Source organism: Hylobates moloch, unplaced genomic scaffold (assembly GCF_009828535.3).
Source record: "Hylobates moloch isolate HMO894 unplaced genomic scaffold, HMol_V3 SCAFFOLD_12, whole genome shotgun sequence".
Lineage (NCBI taxonomy): Eukaryota > Metazoa > Chordata > Mammalia > Primates > Hylobatidae > Hylobates > Hylobates moloch.
The window spans coordinates 89,453,090-89,467,254 of record NW_026652287.1 but is presented as its reverse complement, the minus strand read 5'-3'; the positions used below and the strand labels follow the sequence as shown (position 1 = coordinate 89,467,254).

The 14,165-nt window shown below is 44.0% G+C and overlaps 1 protein-coding gene and 1 long non-coding RNA gene across 5 annotated transcripts in view; one reads left to right on the top strand and one right to left on the bottom strand.

Moving 5' to 3' along the window:
- The window catches only part of LOC116479080 (uncharacterized), a 34,085-nt gene extending 24,552 nt beyond the window's left edge, over positions 1–9,533 (bottom strand). For 2 of the 4 annotated variants that reach the window (XR_009208869.1, XR_009208868.1), the window contains exons 1-2: positions 5,727–9,285; positions 1,675–1,828 (exon numbers count right to left, since the gene is read on the bottom strand). This is a non-coding gene — a long non-coding RNA (uncharacterized LOC116479080). Of the gene's footprint in view, positions 1–1,674; positions 1,829–5,726 lie in introns of all 4 variants that reach the window. The other 2 variants (XR_004250929.2, XR_009208870.1) reach the window with 2 other exon arrangements.
- Positions 9,534–9,746: 213 nt separating this feature from the next.
- Positions 9,747–14,165, top strand: part of ATP2B1 (ATPase plasma membrane Ca2+ transporting 1) — a 121,787-nt gene continuing 117,368 nt past the window's right edge. Inside the window, exon 1 of the mRNA XM_032170872.2 lies at positions 9,747–9,838. The gene's annotated coding sequence lies outside the window, so the exon portion shown is untranslated. The remainder of the gene's footprint in view (positions 9,839–14,165) is intronic.

Below are 14,165 nucleotides of genomic sequence, written 5' to 3'. Positions count from 1 at the left end.
AGGAAGAAGATGAGATTCCCTGATGCTTTTGTGACACTTCCTGAGCTAGGTAAGTTGGTAGGAAGTAGTACCAGCATACCACTAGCTATAAAGCAGGATTCTGGCTTTATGTGGTGTCATGGTCCATTTGGGCTGCTACAACAAAGTACCATAGACTGGGTAGCTCATAAACAATAGAAACTTACTTCTCACAGTTCTGGAGGCCGGGAAGTGAAAGATCCAGGTGGAGGCAGTTTTGGTGTCTGGTGAGGTCTCACTTCCAGGTATCATAGATAATGCCTTATAGCTATGTCCTCACATGGTAGAAGGGGCAGAATAATTTCCTTGGGTCTACTATATTTTAAAAGGGTACTAATTCCATTTGTGTGAGCTCTGCCTTATCTCCTAAAACATTCCACCTCCTCATCCTATCACCTTAGTGGTCAGGATTTCAACATATGAATTTTGGGACAACATAAATATTCAGACCATAGCACATGAGGGTTCAATTTCAGCTCCTTGCCTCACTCAGATCCAGCCACATCTCCTATCTTTAAAACTCCATGCTTACACATTTCTGACTTATTTCTGAGTATGGTAATCCCCTGGGCTTAATATCTGCTTATTGTATACTCACTCTACCTTTGAGTTCTCTATTTCTAGCACTGCATATTTCTTCTGTTTTTGTACTCAGTTGTTTATTAACATTGTTTCATATATTTGTCCCAGCATTCATACACATAACACCACACACATACATACATAAACAAACAATTGAGGAGTGGGGTTGCATAATACAGGAAATCTAATCCAGTGGATCTGAAGGACCTTGTTATGTGAATTTTGAAAAATACTAACCAAATGAGTCTGCATTATGAACTGAATTTTGTCCTCCAAAAATGTGTATGTTGAAGCCCTAATCTCCAAAGTGACTGTTTGGAGATAGGGCCTTTAGGGCAGTAATTAAGGTTAAATGACATCACAAGAGTGGGTCTTTAATCTGAAAGAACTGGCATCTTTATAAGAAGAGGAAGAGATACCTCTCCATGCACTTGCACCAAGGAAAGGCTATGTGCGGACAGGGCAGAAGGTGGCCATTTGCAAGCCAGGTAAAGATACCTCACCAGAAAACAATGCTGATGACACCATAATCTTGGACATCCGGCCTTCAGAACTGTGAGAAAATAAATGCCTGTTGTTTTAGCCACCAAGTCTATGGTATTTTATTATGGAAGCCTGAGAAGACTTCATAAGCAGTCTGGTAATACAGCCTGGTAATCAATGCCCAACTCCATCCCTCTGCACCAGAATATCCTGAACTCTTAATAGCTGTAACTATAAAGGGAGCCCCAAGTTTGAGCCACCAGAGAATATCATGTAAACCTATATTGCTATAAAATTGTACTCTATTTATTTACCTGGGCCTTGGATAACATTTTCTTTATCCTTTGCTCGTCCTTCAGTTTCTTTAATCTGCCCATTTCAGTCCTTAGCCTCATTCAATTCTGGCTAATGATCATAAGCAACAATTATATAAGGAATATTAAGACTGACATTTATGTGCCTATGTCATCCACCCGAAACTTCAAATTTTACTCTTTCTTCACATTTTTTTTTGCCTTTTTTCTGCCTCAGAGAAAGAGATGTTCCCTTTTCTATTCATGGTGAATTATCTCTATATGTTCTAGATCTTACCTTCCTTTTAACTCTCCACTCACTCGCCAGCACTTTTCAGCTTTCCTCGCTTGACTCCTTTTCCTCTGACACCAACAATACATAGGTCAACAAATTTGTTTTCAGTGACTTTCTTTTGATGATTGGTGAACTGGCTTCATTCCATTGTTCTTATCTGAAAGACAAAAAGAATTGACCCTGGAAGAAGTTTGTCGGGTCATCAGAATAAAGGAACAAGGATGTGGGTATAAATTTAGAATTCATCATCAGGGAGGTGATAGTTCATTTGTTTGTTCATTCATTTGGGACAAATCTTTATTTCAAGTGCCCATTATGTGCCAGTTTCAGTTAGGCATGGCATGTGTATTAGTCCATTGTCACGCTGCTAATAAAGACATACATGAGACTGGGTAATTTATAAAGAAAAGAGATCTAATTGACTCACAGTTCAGAATGGTTGGGAAGGCTTCAGGATACTTATGATAATGGCAGAAAGGGAAGCAAACATGTCCTTCTTCACATGGTGGCAAGTAGAGAAAAATGAGAACCGAGCAAAGTGGGAAGCCCCTTATAAAACCATCAGCTCTCATGAAAACTTACTATCAAGAGAATAGCATAGGGGAAACTGCCCCCATGATTCAATTACCTCCCACCAGGTCCCTCCCACAACACATGGGGATTATGGAAACTACAATTCAAGATGAGATTTGGGTGGGGACACAGCCAAACCATATCAGCATGTAATAAGTGATTAATAAGTTTCTTTGTATAGATGAATAGATAAACCATCCTCTTATTGCCAACGCCTCCTAAAAAGACATTTCATTTTCCTACCTTATAACAGAGGAGGGATACAGACAATGTGGTGCATCAGAATCAGCTAAAGAGACTGTCAAAAATGCAGATCTGCTGGCTCTAGTCCAGACTCCATCAGAAGCTCTGGGAGTGGGACCCAGGAATCTGCATTGGTAAACTCATAAAGGTGATTCTTTTGTGTACCCTCAAAAGTGGAGTTTTGAAGAAAAATTGGCAACAATGAAAAATTATATAAAAGTATAAGCATTAGAAAACCACAAATGTGAGAAAATCCTGTTGATGTTCTTATTGATATCATATAACAGGGATGGTTGAGCCTGGATCCTTGATGTCTATGTTTAACAGCTGAATCAACCATACCATAATTTTAAGAATAATAAACTGCTCTTCATTAAAGCCACTACTAGTTTAGCTCTTGGTTACTTGCAGCCAAAAGCATGTCTTACTGATTCAGATTAAGATTTTGTTTGCTAGGAAGAGGCACAGACTTTATCAGTCAAATTAAGTGATGATTAGTGACTAAATTTGGTGCACTTTAAAAGTATCACAAATAGTGTCTGTCTCACAGGATGCAAAAAATAATAATAATTCTAAGAGAATAGTGTACTTGACCAAATGACACAGTTTACATGTTGTCCCCTCCAAATCTCATGTTGAATTGTAATTCCTGACATTGGAGTTGTGGCCTGGTGGGAAGTAATTGGGTCATGGGGGCAGATCTCCATGGCTTGGTGCTGTTCTCGCAGTAGTAAATACTCATGAGATCTGGTTGTTTAAATGTGTGTAACACCTCCTCTGCTTCTCACTCCTGCTCTTGTCATATGACATATCTGCTCCTGTCTCACCTTCTGCTATGAATTAAAGCTCCCTGAGGCCTCCCCAGAAGCTGAGCAGATACTGGTGCTATACTTCCTGTACAACCTGCAGACTTGTGAGCCAATTAAACCTCTTTTCTTTATAAATTACCAAGTCTTTGGTATGCCTTCAAAGCAAAGCAAGAACAAGCTAACACAGAAAATTGGTACTGACAAGTAGGGCATTGTTATAGAGATACCTGAAAATGTGGAAGCAGCTTTGGAATACGGTAATAGGCAGAGGTTGGAAGAGTTTGGAGAGCTCAGAAGAAGACAGGAAGATGAGGGAAAGTTTGGAACTTCTTAGAGACTGGTTAAATGGTTATGATTCTGATAGTGATATGAACAGTGAAGTGCAGGCTGACTAGGTCTCAGATGCAAATGAGAAATTGTTGGGAAATGGAGCAAAGGTCATCCATATTATGCCTTAGCAAAGAACTTGGCTGAATTCTGTTCATGTCCTAGTATGTGGAAGTTTGAACTAAAAAGTAATGACTTAGGGTATTTGGTGGAAGAAATTTCTAAGCAGCAAAGCATTCAAGAAATTATTTGGTTGCTTCTAACAGCCTATCCTTGGGTGTAAGAGCAAATAAATGACTTAAAGTTGGAAGTTATATTGAAAGGGGAAGCAGAGCATAAAAGTTTAGAAAATTTGCAGCCTAGCTATGTGGCAAAGAAAAAGCATTATCAGGAGAGGAATTCAAGGAGACTGGGGAGCAACCAGTTGCTAGAGTTATTAGCATGACTAAAAGGGAGCCAAGTGCTAATAGCCAAGACAATTGGAAAAAGGCCTCAAAGGCATTTCAAAGATCTTCGAGGGAACCCCTCCCATCACAGGCCCAGAGGTCTAGGAAGAAAGAATGGTTTTATGGGCCAGATCCAGGACTTTGCTGCATTGTGCAGCCTTGGAACACTGCTTCTTGGATCCTGGCTGCTCCAGCTCCAGCCTTGGCTCAAAGGGACCCAGATAGAGCTCAAACCACTGCTTCAAAGGGTGTAAGCTTTCCACCATAAGCCTTGGCAGCTTCCATGTGGTGTTAAGCCTGTTGGTACACAGAGTGAAAGAGTGAAGGAGGCTTGGCAGCCTCCACCTAGATTTTAGAGGATGTAAGAGAAAGCTTGTGTGCCCACGAAGAAGCCTGACACAGGGGCAGAGCCCTCAAAGAGAACTTCTACTAGGGCAGTGCCAAGGGGAAATGTGGGATCTGACTCCCTACACAGAGTACCCACTGGGGAACTACCTAGTATAGCTATGGGAAGGTGGCCATCATCCTCCAGACCCCAGAATGGTAGATCCACTGGCAGCTTGCACCCTGCACCTGGAAAAGTCACAAGCACTCAATTCCAACTCGTCAGAACAGCCATGGTGGCTGAATCCTGCAAAGCCACAGGGGTGGAGTTGCCCAGTGCTTTGAGAGCCCAACCCTTGTGCCAGTATGCCCTAAATGCAGGACATGGAATGAAAGGAATTGTTTTGAAGCTTTAAGATTTAATGACTGCTCTGTTAGATTTCATTGTGTAGGTCCTTGTAGCCCCATTCTTATGGCTGGTTTCTCCCTTTACAAATGGGAGTGTTTACCCAATGCCTATACCCCCACTGTATCTTGAAAGAAAATAACTTGCTTTGATTTTACAGGCTCATAGGTGGAAGGAACTCATCTCCAGATGAGCTTTTGGACTTGGGACTTTTAATTGAGTTCATGCTGGAATGAGTTAAGACTTTGGTGGACTATTGGCAACAGACGAATATATTTTGCAGTGCCTGAAGACCATGAGATTTGAAGGGTCAGGGTGGAATGATATAGTTTGAATACTGTCCCCTCAAAATCTCATGTTGAATTGTAATCTCCAGTGTTGGGGGTGGGGCCTGTGGGACGTGATTGGATCATGGGAGCAGATCCCTCATAGGTTGGTGCTGTCCTCCCAATAGTGTGTACTCAAGAGATCTGGTTGTTTAAAGGTGTGTAGCACCTCTCTCCTTCCTCCTGCTCTGGCCATGTGATGTGCTTGCTCCTGCTTCACCTTCCACCACGAGTAAAAGCTCCCTGAGGCCTCCCCAGAAGCTGAGTATATTCCAGTGCCATGCTTGTACACGCTGCAGAACTGTCAGCCAATTAAATCTCTTTTCTTTTTAAATTATCCAGCCTCAGAAACTTCCTTATAGCAACACAAGAATGGCCTAATACATCAAACAAGTAAAAATGAGTAACATTTGCTGCTGTTGGTATATCTTCTAAGTAATAAAGAGTAGATAATGTTTATGAATGATAATTATGACATTTATTGAGCATATACTATACATCAAGCACTATGTTAAGAACTTTATATAAATATCTCACCCAAACCTCATAACCCTGTATCATAACTCACCATTATTGATGATTATGAAACATCATAACTTACCACTATTTGTGAGAAAATTAACGAGTTCCACTTCGGGAGGTGAGGGATATCAAAGGTAGTAAACATGTTTCTTGAATATTAAAGGATAGAAAAATAAATGTGGTAAACTTATTAGTTCCCAGGTACGTTTCCTGGCATTACTACTGCGGATCTTTTGCATTACTTTAAATCCTATGTCTCTTTCATCACCAATCAAGTCCAAATGTTCCTTAGAAAAACTTCCTCAACATTTAGGTATGAGCTGTCTTTTTCGCTTCTCTGGAATTTAGATTTAGGACCATACTATGTGGGTTAGAACATTTACGGTTAAAAAAAATGTGTTATACCTAGAAGTGTACATTGTATGTAGGCACTAATAATTCCTGTCAAATGACATCTAATGATTTTGCATTTTTCACCTATAAAAATTTTCCATTATGTGACTTGAAAATTCTTATTTTAGGCTTACATATAATTATACTCCATTTAATTCAGCAAATGTAATTAATTTGTTACTAATAGATAACAGTTCTCTGTGGGTTTCAGCTAAGTAATCTTTCCCTTGACACCTCTCTCTGGTGATTCAGGTTAATAGAAATTCGAGAACATATACAACTATTTTAAATGAAGAATTTAATATCCTCCTTCTCTGCCTCCCTGTACTCATCAGTCCTCTTTAGGATTCTGTAATGACCAGGACTGACGCATTCACATATGTAAAATGTGTTTATGGGGAAAGAATATGTTTTTTAAATTACACTGCAGTTGATATGTCTTTATTTCGTCCTATTGCTAGATGCATGTGACAGAATAAAGTTCTTTGTCTTTACACTTAATTACATTGAGGATTTTAGAAAACTGTCTTCATGTGTTATATATCTTGAATCGATCAACTTTTCAGCAAATATCTCAGTTGTTTAGATTTACTCTATGAAAAAGAGCATACCTTAAAAATACCAAATATATTATTTTGAATCTGCAGCCACTCTTCAATGCAATGTTAACATCCCTAATAGTAACTTGTCATAGGGTTTAAATACTTTTTTGTTTTGTTTTGTTTTTGAGACTGAGACTCACTCTGTCGCCAGGCTGGAGTGCAGTGGTACGATCTCGGCTCGGTGCAACCTTGGACTCCCTGGTTCAAGCGATTCTCCTGCCTCAGCCTCCTGAGTAGCTGGAATTACAGGCAAGCGCCACCACGCCCAGCTAATTTTTGTATTTTTAGTAGAGACGGGGTTTCACCATGTTGGCCAGGATGGTCTCAGTCTCCGGACCTCGTGATCTGCCTGCCTCCGTCTCCCAAAGTGCTGGAATTACAGGCGTGAGCCACCGCACCTGACTGGATTTAAATACTTTTATAAGTTTTGCATTGTAGCTAAAATGCATATTAAAAGAACTTTAAAATATTATTTCCTCAGTAAATTGTATTATTATATTGTTCCTTATGCATAGATACATCTCTACATCAGTTAAACGCATGGGATAAGTTAGGTCTAAGATTAAGAGAATACTGTTACATACAGTGGCATCTTTGATTTCAGATAGTTCAATTTTTTTTCAAGGAAACAGTAAGCAATGCAATATTTTCTTGATTTTTACATTGAAAAATATGTATGAAGGAGGCTTTAGTACTAAGCCTGTGGGAGAAAAAAATTGAATTGCTTAATGTAATGTGAACAGTTATTTCTACATTGCTTTCACCCTTTATTTCCTATTTGAAGAACAAAAATATAAAAACCAATCTACAGTACAATTTTCTTGACTATGACAGTAAAAGTTTGTCATTGCATATGACTCACATTTCATTAAAATGCATACAAATATGTTCTGGGATACACACACACACACACGTTTTCATTTATAGATATACATGAATATATATTCTGTATGTTTCATTTATAGACTTATCGATATAAATGAAAATTTAATTGAATCGTGTTCTTAAAGATGCTCAATAATTGTTTCATGACCACAACACTTTAAGAGCATTCATTTTATAATCTGGAACTGGAACAAACCCACAAAGTGAACAGATTCTAGTTTAATCTATTACCCATTTTGCTAGTGTACTATAGCAATGATTCACATATTACTTTAATGTCAAATTCTTGATTAAAGTAGAATACATAATTCAACATTGTATTGTGACTTCCTTGGAGGAAACGTTGGAAAAAAGCCAGTGATTCTTAAATGTCTCTGAATCGTTTTGAAAGATATTTTAGGGGGAAATAATACTGAAATTTATTAGGTGAAATTTAGGTTATTCTTCTGTTAAAAAGATTTGAAATAGTTTCAGGAAGGGTTATTTATTGTACCACATTAACCAATTCTCCATCAGTGACTGAAGAGAGGAAAAATGCTATCATTCTGTCCAATGTTTGTTCCTCTTACACATCAAGGGCACAGCTCAGAAGGCTGGTAATGTCTAGCCTAGTGAGATACATAAACTGATAAAAAAATTATTTGCAACAGCATTGATTTATATTTATTCACTTTTAAATGTCTTTTACACATTTTGTGTCTAATCTTTTAAAATATTTTAAAACAAATGCTATCAACAGATCGTGAATATAATACCATACTTCCTATTGCCTGTATGCTTTTGAGGAGGCTATACAAATATTAATTTTCCAGTTCTGGAATTAAGAGAAAGAAGATTGCAGAACTTATATTTTTGTTCTGATTAACTGATACTGAAAATAACACTGACAAGGTCTCTGGGCCAGTGGCGACGGTGAGTTCAAATAAAGATTAGATGAAGATGAAGCGCGGTATCTTAGGTAAGATACACATCTTTACTGTGTATATGTGTGTACAAGAAGGAAAACTTTTTTTTTAAGTAGATGTTACGAAGGATGGTTTTGTTTTTTTTTTTCAACTTGCAAAATCTCTTGAAGGTTGGAGCAGAGCCGCCGGTTACCTTTGAGCATCGAAATACCGCAAGTTATCCCGTTTCCTTTTCCCCTCAGGAAAGATGGGTGCAGGGTTGAGATGTTACAAGAGAATTAAAAGAGAACCACCAGCTTGGCATAGTAGAAGAAACAAACCCAAAATGAAAACACCCGGATTTTAAGCGCGGATCCTGTGAGGCCGGTTTGCACTGGCCGAACGCCTGCGTTAACCCTCTGGGCGCTGCAGCCGGGATCCCCGGTGTTTGCGGACCCCACCGGCAGGAACAGAGATGGGGTGCCCCGCGCCCGCATGGGGAGTGAGCTCTCTTCCCCAAAGAGGGAGCGAGCCGAGAAGCACTTTTGTCGTCAGGTGCGTGCGTCACGGCCCGGGACAGGCGTCGAGTCCGGTTTGGAGTGGGGGCAGAGACGCGGCGAGGAACCGCTCAAATGTCCGCTGACTGGGGGTTCGCCTTAATCTGTCCTCACCAGGAGCGCTCGCCCTCGCCCTCCCGCTGGCTCGCTCCTGGGCCCTGGAGGGGCATGGGCCCGGGGGCGGTTCGGGAGGGGCCCCAGGTGAAGGGCGCCCGCACTTCTCCTGCGGCAATCATCACTCTCCTGCCTCCACACGTCGCGGCAGCGGCCCGGCCCCGCGCCGAAACAGCAGCTGTGACTGACGGAGTCACCTCCCCGCGCGCCTGAGCCACCCCCTCCTCCCCCGCCGCTCCCTCCCGCACCAACACGTCATGGAAACACGGACGTCAGAGCCTCTCAGCCAATCGCAGGCTGCGGCAGGAGGGAAGGGGCGCGCTGGAGGGGGCGGGGGCAGCGGCCAGCCGAGGCGCTCAGGGGAAGGAAGAGAGGGAGGGGCGTGCGGAGGCGCAAGTCCCCACCCCCGCCCCTCACTCCGGCCACCCTTTCCCCACCGCGCGGCAAGTTCTAATCGCCGGGCGCGCGCTCGCCAGCCGGGGGCGCGCTCGCCGGGTCCTCCCCTTAAACGCCCTCCCAGTGCGGCTTAGCTCCCAGTCCCGGTCCGAGCCGCGGTTCCTCCGCGCGCGCGCGCGCACCCGCCCGCCCCCAGGCTCCCCGCGGACCGCGTCACGTGACCGCGCTCAGCCAAGGCGGCAGCGGCGGCGGCGCGAGCTTCGGCGGCGGTGGCGGCTGTGGAAGCGGGAGCAGCTGCGCCGCCAGCGTGGAGCGGGAGGCGTGTGGGTGTGGAGAGAAAGGAGCGCCAGACCGGAACGGGTGAGCGTTCTCCTCCCCCTGCCTACCCCGGCAATCTTGCGGGCCACCCGGTGCAGACGAGGTCCCTGCCCGGAGCTGCGCGCAGCCCCCTCGTGCTCGGCAGTCCGCTCTCCGGTGCCCGCGGGCCCCGCCCCGAGTGGGGCGGGCTGCGGCGCTCACGGAGGTGGCTGCACCCCGCCCGCGGCTGCTGTAGCGGACGGCGGCGTGAGGCCGGCTAAGCTGCCCGTGCCGAGCGAGCGCGGCGCGCCCTGTGTGCGGCTCTGCGGAGCCGAGGAGGCGGGTCCTGCGGGGACGCGGGCGGCCACTCGGTGGCTGCCGGGCTTTGGGCGGGGACGGCCGGGCGCCGCCTCCTCCTCCTTCGCTGCCGCCGCCGCCGCCGCCTCCTCGCAGTGCAGCGTGAGTAGGGAGCCCCGGCTGGTGGACGCCGAACCTCTCGGCTCCTTGGCCGCCCCATCCCCGAGGTGCAGCTGCACCTCCGCGTGGCGCCCCGAGTCCTGCGAGCCGGCTGCGGACGCGCTGAGGACGGAGCCCCCATCCTCTGCGTTTCCCGCTGTCCCTCACCGCCCCGCGACCCTCCTGCAGCCTGCTTTTTCTTCCCCCTCGGAAAATGGTTCCCACTGCCGGGCGAGGTGAGTGTCGGCCGCCGCCCGCCCGCGGCGGGGGTGGCGGGGCAGGTCACCTGCGGGGGAGGCCGGGCGGAGCAAGGAGGTCGGGCGTCGCGGCGGGGGTCCTGACAGCTGGGTGCCCGGCGGGTTGCGCGGGTTTCGGGAGAAGCTGACGGGGACGGTCGGGGCCCCTCGCAGGTTGCCTCTTGCCGGGAGATTGTAAAGGTGAGCGTGCTTCTCGCCGTGCATCTCAGCGCCTGGTCAGTCTGGGAGTCGCTGCTCCAGGCCCGAGGGATGGGGCTCCTTGGGGCTTCTGGTCTACACCCGCAGGTCTTCGGCTTCACGGAGCTGCCTCGGCCACGCCACAGCCCATCCCGCCACCGGTCGCCCCCGCCACGGCGCGTGGTGACCTTGAGGGCACCGTGCCCGGCACTCCCTCTCCCCGCGCCCCGGGAGGGTCACCCCTCTAATCCTTGGCCTCGGCCCCCCAGACGCACTGCGGGAGGGGAGCGGGGGCCCCTAGTCGGCCCCTGGCCCGGGTGGTTGATTGTTGGCGTGTCAGGACGGTGATTCCTCGGGAGTTGGAGAGCCGCCTGGTCTTTCTCCTCACGCCTTCCGTCTGGCCCCCGAGGATGTTCACATTTGCTTCCGATTCGTGTTTATTCACTTAGTTTAAGAGAAAAAAGCCTGCGCCCCCACCTCCCTTTTTGGGGAAGGAGTCTGTAGGAGGACTGCGTTTCAGTGGCAGGGGTGTGGGGTGGGGGCTGTGCTCTCTTTATCCCATCCTGCGGGAGAATCCTGTGGCTAAGCTGGTTAGCGACCCCTGGTTCTGCGCCGCGGTCACCAGCCAGGTCGGTCTCTGTGCGCATTTCATTCACCAGTTTTCTGCGGGACTCGCAGCGCTGGGAGTGCTCGCACCCTGTGCGCTGCTTGGCGCGGAGGGGAGGGCAGGGCGTCCGGGTGGGCTGAGGGGGTCTGCAGATACTTGGAGGGCTCGACCCTCCTCGACAGGCTGATATTTACCCTTTCCTTGGGTTAGAGCGCTGCAGACAGCCACCTTTCGCTTCTGTGCCCGCTACTTTTCTTGATTTATTAATAATCTAATGGCTTCTGTTGGTATCGATTGCTGTTCGTGATAAATTAGCTACATGGATTTTTTTCATGCGTGTGTAGGTATATGCATATATCTGAACTTGTCTGCCTGTCAACATGGAAGCCTTTGTTGTGTTTAACTTCCCCCACCCGAGGACAGTCTTATTTTAAAATAAGGCTCTTGTTCAGCGTGGGTGTATTTTATAATAAGAAGTACTTGTAAGGGCCTGGTTTGTATGAGGCTCTCATCTGGCAGAGGGTGTGTAACCCTTTGGATGGTGGCCCACGTGAGTGAATGGAGGGCCTTCACCACTTGCCCCGATGCCAGCCTTCCCGAGATTCCCTGTCCTTGTGTGTGGCAGTGGTGGATTGGGGGAATTAAGAGGGATTGGAGGAGAATCTGCTTTTGGTACTTGTGCGTTTCATTTGGTTCCTCCTCCTCCCCCTCTCTTTTTCTTTATCCTCCTGGTAAGTTCAAATTTGAAGTAAATAGAAACTTTTTTTTAATTGGGAACCTTTGATAGCTAGTATATGAAATGGGCTTATTTAGCTATGATTTCAGGAGGACGTTTTAGTTTTTACCTTGCTTTAGATAAGACAGTTAAATTGCTGTAATTAAGGGTTGATCTCTGTCCTGATTTTGGCTTGGGTGTAACTGCAAAGATCTTTGAAAAATAACTGTTATTTCCTACCATATAGTCTGCAAAAGTGAGTCACATTCGGGTGAGTTGAGGACAGAGCGCCACCTTTAATTTAAAATTTCGTAATTTTCTTTTATTAAAGTGAAAATTCGGGGTACGCCTTCTTGATTTTTATCGCAGCTGTCATTATTGGCATCCGCATTTTGACGTGTAAGGGGGAATTGTCTTCATTTTTCTGTATTCTCTCATTTCTCTTTTGAGAGAAATTTCTGCAATTATATGGGAAATCATTTTTTTTTTTTAATTGAAGCTTGGGATTTTAGCATTCTGAGATGACAAACTAGTTTTGATTTGTGTTTATAATAATATTGATGGTCTGGATCTTCTTCGTAAAAGAAGGAAAGTAATAGCTGCTTTTAATAGGTGGTTTAAACTAGCCATTGCCACCAAATAAAGGTACCTACCAGTATGACAGTGGCTTTACAATTTTATTTTATTTTATTTTTTAGCTGTAGACCTATTAACAGATTCTGAAACACGCAGGATCAGATATAGTAATTCTTTTTTGTTGTCTTCCAACAACTTACCTTTTGTGATTTTACTGTTTTACAGTTGCTTGTTCTTAAATAATACAGATGACCACTTCGAGCAGGTATACTTATATTCAAAGTTTAATAAAGACCATGTTAGAAAAAGTGGTTTGTATACATGGCTCCTCTCAGGTGCATCTCATATAAAAATAAATGTAGATTTTAATACTTAGATACTATAGTGACAGCTGAGATTTCTTTCCCTTCCCTTCCTTCCCAAATCATAAGTGTAAGGAACACTGTCTCTTTAGGCACAGGCTCCTTTTTTGATGTAACATGAGAAAAGGGATTTCGCTCCCAAGTAATGAATTAAGATGTGGATATTATTACATATAGTCTTACAAACCACAAAATATTACTGCCCCTCTATCTGCATTTAAGTTTTCATTCAACACTTGCAATTTCTCTATAGACAATGTAAAGCATTGGCTACTGAGCTGTAGATAAGTCTTTATTAAATTAAAATTAGCCAAAAACTCTGAGATGGAAGGTGTTTTATACCCTTACTGCTATGTGTTCTCTGTCAAACTGTGGAATATGGCCCCAGGATAAAGGACATTATTTGAGCTATTAGATTGATGCATGCAGAGTAATTATATGTTGTTATATATACTTTGATAGAATCCTTGATTTTAGAGTGAGATTTACTAATTTCCTTTGTCTGACAGACATGTTAACTTCATTTCAGATGAAACAGTCTCTTACCATGGGAAATGAGTTTTAAAAGGAACGGCCGCTTATAACTATTGGTCTTTTGTAATACTGAATAACATAATATTTGGTTTTTTCCCTTACATTTTACACATGAGTACAGTAAAATTGATGTTTTCACTTTTTTATTCTGGAATTTTGTAATGAATGAGCAAAAATCAATAAAAGGACTGAGGATCAGAAAACAGAAACAAAGATTTAAGTTTTTGCATCTCGGGCAAGAGTATTGACCAGTTGGAAGGGAATAATTATTTTCAAGTAGCTGTCGTGATATGTAATAAAGGTACTAATAGTGGCTTATTTGGGACTAGGTAGAATCTGAGGTGACATTGCAAGGAAAATAACATACAATGGTTATGGAAATAATTTTCATAAAGATAAATAACTTCAAAAAATTCACTTTTTAGCTTTTAGAAATGTTATCTATACATACCACATAAATTGTTGTCTTGTTAAAATTTTTTATTATAGAAATTATCAAACATGAGAAAGTAGAGAGAATGATATACGTACTGGCCAGTTTTGACAATTACCAACTCTCATGGTCCATCAAATTTCATTTATATCTTAACACAAGAAATGGTTCTGTTATAAATGGGGACATAGGACAGGTAATCGAATCGAATTTTTGTATTTGTAATTTTCAGAATGCTGTATACTCAATAGTGTCCAATATCTAATTAAATCT